The following is a 9,791-nucleotide window of genomic DNA, read 5'->3' on the forward strand; positions in this document are numbered from 1 at the left end:
GGACACCTAGTCCCGGACACACAGTCCTCACCGTATTCTCCTTGAGCTAAGGACACACAGTCCTCACCCAATCAATCGTGGTAATTCTTCAGGTGACTTCCGAACCTTGACAAACTCGGTCACTCGGCGATCCACAATTCCTCTTGGATGCTCTAGACCATGACGCCTAACCGTCTGGAAGAAGCACAGTCTTCAAAGGTAACAAGCGTCGGATCCACGCAGGATCAATCTCTTCAGTGATGCTCAATCAATTTGGGTTGTAGGTGTTTTGGGTTTGGGTTTGGATTTTCCTCACTTGATGATTTTCGCTCAAAGTCCTCGGAGGATGGGTTGCTCTCAAATGACAAGTGTCAAGTTCTCGCGGAGCAGCCAACCAGCTAGTGGTTGTAGGGGGCGGCTATTTATAGCCTAGGGAGCAGCCCGACATGATAAGACATAAATGCCCTTCAATGATATGACCGTTAGGTGGACAAGATATTTTGGAACAGCTGGCGCGTAGCACAGCAACGGTCGGAATTGAGGTACAAATTCCTCAGGGCTATCATGTTCCTCACTGTGTAGGCAATTCGCACTGGCGAATTCCTAACTCCTCAGTCAGAGCAAAGTCCTCAGTGACCAGAAGAACTACGTCTCTGTTACTGAAGAAATTGACTGAACTGTATGAGATTTCCAATGGCTTCACTCGAAGGGATTGATAGGTGTAGGATTTGAGTTGAGCATCACATGAAAATTTTCTCCTTAGTATTTTCTCGACCCCCTTTAACAGTACGGTGTTTCCTATGACTCAAGAAAGAGAAAATGAAACTACGAAAACAAAAGTCTTCACGCTTCAAGTTCCTCGAATGAATACCAAGTCTTCAAGGTTACACCAATTTCTTCACTTTCAAAGTCTTCAGAAAGTCTTCAGAATATCAAAGTCTTCAGTCGAAGAACTTCATTTTTAGGGGTCGACTTTCTCTGTAAATATCAAACTCCTCATAGACTTATAGGCCTGTGTACACTCATAAACACATTAGATACTTAACCTATAAGTCTTCAATACACCAAAATCACTAAGGGGCACTAGATGCACTTACAGCCCGGTTATAGCAATCTTGGAGATTACCTGCCCGACGATGTACATTATGATTTCTCAGAGGTGGACGAACACAGATACGAGTACGGGAAGCCTCTCGTCAAAGATGAAAAATCTCTAACAACGGTGATGCGAAGATTCCATAATTGGTACATGAAAACCTGCAGAGAGTCTGGGGGGACGAATACTTTGTATCTGAGAATTAAAAAGGAGCACGACCTTGTTGGAACTGATCTGTTGCATGTTCCATTTGAGGAGTTCTTCCAGTTCTTTAATCAAAAGGCCCTCGATAAATTCACGGCCACTTGCTACTGTCTGTAAGTACTACTTCTGTCATTAAGTCTCTATATATAGCTCAACTCTTTCATTGCATGTATTTATAATTATCCTCACTATATTATGTAGATTGAAGATCGTCGAGTGCAGAAAAGCAGAAATGTATGATATTGGGTTCATTAACACAAATCTCATAGATGAATTTCAGGTTACAAAGAACGCCGAAGAGGCCGAGGCCAACTTGCTCAAATCATTGTTAATAAATCAAAACAAAGATTTAATACTCTTTCCTTACAACTTTAAGTGAGTGTTACTTGCTCAAACCATTAGTATAGCCCACGGTGCGCCATTAGTATCAGTCAAATCGCACTCTGTGGGCAAACTTACCGAAAGGTCACCCATTCTCACACTACTCCAGCCCGAGCACGCTTAACTTCACAGGTCTATCCAACCCCAGCACCAGCTCACTTCACAGGCACTTGTTGATATATCTATCATATCAATTCTATTAAACCTTCTTGATGTCTAGGACTTTGTTCATGTCCATGAGTATGATGAAATTTTGAAAAAATATTTCAAACTTCCCGGTCATATTACGTATCATATTTTGAAAAAAAATCGATTTTTTTTCGAAATCAATTTTTTTTCTGTTACTAGTGGCGCACCTAGCAACGCCACTAGTAAGTTTGAAATTTTTTGAATTTTTTTGCATCTAGCTCTTAGAAGCCCCGTTACTTTTTTTCTGTTAGGTTTTTGGGGATTTTGAAAATGTTTAACAGGGTTCCCCCAGTTAAATTCGGATGTAACTTTTCGAGTAGATGATTTTTCATATAAGAAACTTTTTAATCCGAGTTCGTTAAATTCCAGAGAGATTTTGCAAATAAAGTCGAAATTCATATTTGTAAATTTTCCCAACAAGTAGACCACATATCACATGAGAAACTTATTTTCTTTTATTTTTTTGACATTTCCATCATTTTCTTTTATTTTTAAAAAACTGAAAAGGCGGTCCAGGGGGGTACATTCGGTGGAATTTTTGGGCAAGTTAGTAATGGCGCACCGTGTGTGTGGTGCGTCATTACTAGTTTTGAAAAAAAAATTGAAAAAAAAATTTGAAAAAAATTACTAGTGGCGCACCGTGGATGTGGTGCGCCATTACTAGTTAAACTAGTAATGGCGCACTATCCACTGATGCGCCATTACTAGTTTTGAAAAAAAATAAAAAAAATTAAAAAAATTTAAAAAAGTTGAAAAAAATTTACTAGTGGCGCACCTTGGATGTGGTGCGCCATTACTAGTTTAAACTAGTAATGGCGCACTATCCACTAATGTGCCATTACTAGTTTTGAAAAAAAATTAAAAAAAATTGTTACTAATGGCGCACCGTGGATGTGGTGCGCCATTAGTATTTGGACACTAATGGCGCACCATGGCGCACCACATGTCTGGTGCGCCATTAGTGGCCATATCATCTATAGCCCTTTTCCTAGTAGTGTATTACTCGAGCGAGGTTATAGTAATGTAATTGATAAGTTATGCATGCGTGCGCAGCTTCCACTATATTCTCCTGGAGATTAAGCTTGAGCGGGGACTAGTAACCATCTTAGACTCGAGATGAAAAGATCCCGAAACCTATGCGGACATGACTAAAATGCTCAACAAGTAAGTTCAATCGATAATTATCGCACCATATCGGCAACTTTTTGTTCATTTCCTGATATCTCAAGTAATAATAATTATTTTCTTTGTCTTGCAGGGTTTGGAAACAGTTCACCGCAGAAGCTCCGGGACTGTCGAAGGAGCTGCGATATACTACTAGCTAGCTAGTTGCGCGCATCTCGCGTTGATTCTATAGCTACTTTCATCAATGCCATTTATAATGCTTCATTATCAGTTTGACTGACCTCTATTTCTCGTAAAGTGCTTGTGGCAGGAACAAGGAAATGATTACTGTGGATACTACGTGTGCGAGTTCATCTACAACACGACTTTGAAAAATAAGCGGGGCTACTCTAAAAGACAATATGAAGTGCGTAAGCAATAATATTCATAATTTCATTTTATTACACCATCATTTCTGTTGAGTTTCATTCATATATATGTATTAACCCCCTTCTTCAAATTAGACGTGGCAGATGCGGAATGAACTCCTACCACAAGATCGCATGAAAGCAATTCAAGAGGAATTGGCGGGATTCTTTGTTGACCACGACATCAATAAAGCCGGAGAATACCATGTGGAAGTTGATTTCAAATGCTAGGGGATTGTAAGAGATCTTACATATTGTATATGTATGTAGCCAGTAGCGTCAGATAGATAATACGAAAACTTGTTGTTCGACCAATCTCTCGGAGAAGGATAGGTCGATCACTTCTCTCGGTATGCATGACGAACTTCTGTACTTAATGGTTTCCTTCATTTTATTACTAGCTAGCGTGTCGAGGGCCTCTTTATGTATAGTACGTAGCGTCGACCAAGAACGGACATAAGAAAGGACACTTCTCTCTATTAATTAGCTAGCTAACACAATATATGAAACACCTAAATTAATCCCCCAAAACCCCCAACCCCCCCCCCCTTTCAAAAAAAACAAAAAACCTAGCCCCTGAAATGCTGACGCGTGGATGCCTATTGGTCCCGGTTGGTGCCACCAACCGGGACCAAAAGCCCTCTTGCCTGGGCTCGGCGCACCGGCCACGTGGAGGCCCATCTGTCCCGGTTCGTGTAAGAACCGGGACTAAAGGGTTAGGGCATTAGTAACGACCCTTTAGTCCCGGTTCAAAAACCGGGACAAAAGGCCCTTACCAACCGGGACAGATGACCCTTTTTTTACTAGTGCTTGCTTGGAATCAATATCTCATCACAGCAATATCTGTCACATCATAGCAACATAATCTCTCACAGCAGCATGACTTGAAACCAATAATATCATAGCAACGTGATCTTTCACAATTGTAGCCTCCAGCAAAATGGTTTTGTTTTTAGCCTTTTTGTGTTGCCAACATGTCATTTTCTAATTGAGTAAATGTAGCAACAACATTTGAAGTTGTTCATAGGCTCTCATATGGCTAAGGTCATGGTAGTAGTCAAGCCCACGTTCGTCCAAGTATAATACATAGATCAAACCACACACCATGGACCGTGATATGCTGATCCGGATTGAGCGCATGGGCAAAACACACATGGTGATGTTTTGTACTTCCCCAATCAAGTGTCCTGGTTCCATGACGATACCCTGAAGAAGACTACTCAAGCTAACGAAAGGGGGGAATGTGACTTCATTGAGGAAACAATCTAGTTTAATCGGAGATCCTGATGCTTCCAAGTCCTAGGATGTCTCTGGGTTTCGACTACATTGCAAAAGCAGTTTCCAACTAAGTGCAAAACTTGTTCCATCGTGTACACACGTGTTGTATGTTGATATTAATCTAGGATATTAAAATCTATTCCGACTAAGATGAAAAATTTGGGTACATTGCTTATGTGGTATTTCCTAGTATGAACCTAGCAACAACCGAGCTTTTACACCTTGCTCGGCCTATGCAGGATAGTTTGGTTGCGAGTTATGATCATGTTCCATCTCTCTTCTCATGCTTAAATAGGAACACTACAGACATTACCGTACCACTTGATACCATATGTGCAACAACCATACGATGAATGCTTTCATGCATGCAGTTCAATACCACCATAAAAAGAGCATGTGGACATGTCTGAACTACTATGGTTATCCCCTCCCTCAATATATTAGCTCACCAATAGATGTTCTGGTCATATCAATTCGAGCTCAAAGTGTAATAGATGACCACAACTTGATAACGCCTTTGCATTCACCGTCTCAAAGTTGCATACATCGTCACTATGAATGTGGTAAATCAGCTAATAAATCATCACTATATATGAGGGCAGAAACAGACCTAAGCACTCATAATATCCGCAATATACAACCACATATAAAAGAACATCAAATCATCATTTGGTAGTATCTGCCGGGAAAGAGGCAATTGAAGGTTGGGCTGGGGGAGGAGGCCAATCTTGTATAAGTGTATGCCCTTAAACACAAACATAGTAGAGAGATTTTCACAAAGACATACAAACAGAATGACCAAATGAAGTTTGTTCAGCTCCGGCCTTTCTTGAGCAACTATTTCTAGAGTGCTTACATGTCTGTATCCTTTTAGAGGTTAATATATATATCATGATCTTGTTGGAAGCAGAGAGTAACAAGAGAGTTGGAACTCCACAAACAGAGTACTCTGCTTGCTTTTCCAAAAGCAGAGTATACAGTCATTGAGATGTAGTCACAACCAGTGTTCAATATACTCGATGAAATAAAAAAGAAAAAGAAAGCAGTGTCCAATATACTCGATGAAATACAAAAGAAAAAGAAGGCAGACAATGATGCGGATCTCAAGCATGTAATCAGGTGGATGACGTACATACATACAAACACACCTCAAATCCTTTAAAAACAAAACATACAACTTCAAAAAAAGAATGTCAAAACAAGTCTACTCTACTGTCGACTAGGGCATTTGTTATTGGACAACATATGTTACACTTGAGCAAAGAACTTAATCCAGGCACCTCATCTCTGCCACAACATCAATAGCAAGCAATATCTTCAGCCTGCTTCAGAGTTGACTCAAGCTTTATATAAGTTCAGAAAGTGCTACTTAGCAATTCAAAGACGATACAACATCACTGGAGTACAGGACCAAGCGCTGAACTAGTAAATATGTCACATTCCGGTATCACTTTGTCTTCCTGGGACATGACACGCTCAGTGGAATCAACCTTCTTTCCAAGTGGTGCTGGTGTCTGTGCATAGATGAAACAAGATGAATTTACCACACCTCGGAATATAATAGGAAGCACATGAATAGAAGCCTACCACTTACATTTATTTATTTATATAACAACATCAGATAGATCAGTAGCTACTTTGCTTCATTCTAAAGTGCATATGGCATGAAGCAACAAACTGATTTTTGCAAATGTGTATCAAAATGTGCATGTGACTTCACATCCTGAAGTTTACACAATAACACATCAATAAGAGGAAATTTTCATTCAAGAAATCAATTTAGTTTGTTTCCTTGGATTAAATCCAAAGAAAAAATGAAAGACTAAGAAGCTTATTATTCAGTATTTATCAATTGAAAAAGGAACATATAAACTATGCAGCCGGAAATTTATATAGCAAAAGGGTCAGATAGAGAAGACGAAGATGCATCCAGAGGAGAGAAGAATGAGAGCTAAGGAATTATGGAAAGACTAGAAATAGTAAGAACTTTAGATGTAGAAAGGTCATCATAAAAAAGGCAACTGATTGAATATATTATTATTACGTGAGGAAACAAACAGTACACCGGTATTTCCTAGAATAATACTATTTTTCTCCTTGTACTCCTATGATAACTTCCACTATATGCAGCAATTTCCTAGCTGTTTATCAGTTCGGAAACAAACTCAATTGCAACATCGCTCTGAAAGCTCAATTGCACCGTAGATCTGCTCCAAAATGCATTTTTTTTCTAAGCATCCTTTTGCTGAGTGAAACGATCTGGTATGTAAATTCAGTTGCACATGTACGATGTTCCCTGCCCCAAATCTTTTTCACATCCACAACACATGGTGGCTTGAAACCAATCTGCTATCTAGTTCACCCAAGCCAAATCAGTTCATTCAGTAATACATACACTATTTCGTTTAGATATTGTCATTGCAGGATCACACTGCATCAAGCAAACTCATATTTTAAGCAGGGCAAACCTATTCTTTTAGACATTAAAGGGTTTATAAAAGAGCCAGTGGACTGTAACCATGTAAAAACAAACTGACAGAACTATTTCATCGGTTTTAAAATTGCTACTCAGAGAGCAAACAAGGGGTTGTTGTTATTTGATTATACTAATACAAATGTTATATATAAAGATACAAATGTATTGATTAAGGCAATAAATTGAAAATGATGTGAGCATGCTGGTCAAAACAAGGTCCAGTCAAATATACAAGCCCGATGCCAACTTTGGATTACTAGAAGATGACAGTAAAGCTTCCAGTTACATGTATACTGGACAGTACATTAGCACAAAATGCACCAACAATACATTACACCAATTAACTACGTATAAAATTGCAGACGAGTCATAATACTAGGCAGGATATGAATTGGCTGCATCCATAACAAGCACTGGTTGCAAGCAAATAAGCAGCAAAGCATGCTACTATCAAACAAATCCCTGCAACATATTGAATTGTTGTATAACACCGAGACCAGATTAAATAATAGTAAGCAAAGAGTAGATAACACACTCACCACCTCAAATAGTTGGTGCACACAATGATGGTGGCAAACCAGCATATAGTCTGACCATACATGTTGGGTTTGCTAAGCTCAGCGAACAATTCGACCTGCAACGTCTTGACGTCCATGGAAAATAGTCCAAACTTAAGCATGTGTTGTGTAGATGGGGTGTACAACGCCTCCACGAGCAGGTATCCCCCAGCTACACCAACAAGAGCAGCATGCTTTACCGGCAACAGGATGACCTTCTCCGAGTACCATTGGTTATTTCTTAGAATTGAATACGCCAGCCAACATCGGTCATCTTCTCTGTACTCATCATAGCGTTTAGTGAGCATCCCGAGCATTCCGTCCGCTGCCTCGACAATGACATAATTGCGGTTCGGTGGTTGTTCAGGTGGGAGGCTGACAACAGAGAACTCCATGGTGTGCGTGTCAAGGAGAAGCAACTTGTTCATGAAATGCAAACGCCAACAGAAGCATCTGTGGACGTACTGACGACAGGACAGCCAAGGCTCAGAGTTCTCAAATGAGCCAATAGTAGCCTGAGCACTCCATTGATCATGAATAAGAATGTGCCATTGTCCATCCAAAGAGGAGAAGCCCAGCATCAGCAGATTTATTCTGCATTGTGCCAAGCACACCACTCTGAATGATAAAGGGTCGTCCTCATCCTCGCCGGGAGCAAGGAAAGTCTCCAACATGAGGAGGTCCGGTCTACGGACCAGCGCTTTCAGGTGGTCGGGGACGGCAGGCAGCAGGATGTAGCGGCGGTGCACGGGGTCGCACACGGCGAGGACCCTGACCAAAAATTGGCTGTACTGTGAGTCACACAGCTCAGCGCCCACGAGCAAGCGGCTGCCGGATTCTTCTTTGACCGGGGCGCCGGCAAGGAGGGCCCGCCCGTCAAAGAAGTCAATTTCACTCCAGGAGCGGCCGGCGGTGGAGGGGAGGAAGGAGGAGCAGGAGAAGTCGAAGCCGACGAAGGCGCGGGCTGGGACGGCGGAGGGGTGCGGCTGCTGAGCTGGGATGAAGGGATCGTGGACCATGCCGACGAGAGGCGGCGGGTGGATGACGCGGTACCGCCGGAGGAAGGCGTGGCCGGAGATGACGCTGTGGAAGGAGGCGCAAGCGGTGGAGGCGCGGGCGAGGTCGGCGGCGGCGGGGAGGCGGAGGAATATTTCCTCGAGCAGCACATCCGGGAGATCGGCGACGGACGACGCCGGCTGTGGGATCTGCTGAGGGCCTGGCGCCGGCGGCGAGGCCATCACGGTGGACGGGAGGAAGATTTCCTGGAGCAGCCCGTCTTGGACTCGAAGGGACGGCGGCTCCGGCGGTGGTACTGGGTTGGAGGTTGGCGGCGGCGCCATCGGAGTGGTCCGGATGGGGAATTGGGGATTTTGGTAGGTTTGGTGACCGGTGAGGAACGAGTGCCAATGGACACTTCACCGCACAAGATGGTCAACATAATCCATTCTAAATAAACAAAACCACCTCTGTCTAAACATTCCATATTTATCAAATCTCTTGATTTTGACGACCAAGATTGTCCAACTAATCCATTTCTTTTAATGGTCAAGAATGTTAGAGTTATAATATAAGTCATGTACACCTTTGTATTTATCCCGTTGTATAAGAGGTTTTCTGCATATGTTCCACACCTGTACATGTATATATATCGGCCTATGGCCTCATGGGAATACAAGTTGCTTATTCCTAACATGGTATTAGAGCTAGGTCAATTTTTTACACGCTGCAACTCGTGCGTTTGATCCGTCTGTTTGATCGAAGCAATCGATCTCTAACCCCGCTCGATCTCCTCTCCGTCTGCTCGATCGAAGCAGGGGGCTCGTCCCGCAGGCGCCCCCGATCTCCTCTCCAGCCGGCCGCTCGAAGGACTCCCGCTGCCGGCCCGTCCCGATCGGAGTCGCCCCGCCCGCCCGTTAGATCGGCCGGCCAGCGCCTCCCGCTGCCGGCCCGTCCCGATCCAGTCGCGATCTCCCGCTCGACGCTGCTCCCGCCCCAAGCCAGCACCTGATCCCGATCTGGTCGCTCTCGTCGGATCTAAAAAAAATGTCTGCTGCATCGGGCTATGTTGCTGTCCCTTGCTGTCCGGTGATCTTTGATGG

General features: G+C 42.9%; 1 pseudogene; it reads right to left on the reverse strand.

The window, feature by feature from the left end:
* Window positions 1-7,678: 7,678 nt before the first annotated feature.
* Window positions 7,679-9,093, reverse strand: LOC119334402 (annotated as a pseudogene).
* Window positions 9,094-9,791: the final 698 nt, after the last annotated feature.

This window comes from Triticum dicoccoides, chromosome 7A (genome assembly GCF_002162155.2).
Source record: "Triticum dicoccoides isolate Atlit2015 ecotype Zavitan chromosome 7A, WEW_v2.0, whole genome shotgun sequence".
NCBI lineage: Eukaryota > Viridiplantae > Streptophyta > Magnoliopsida > Poales > Poaceae > Triticum > Triticum dicoccoides.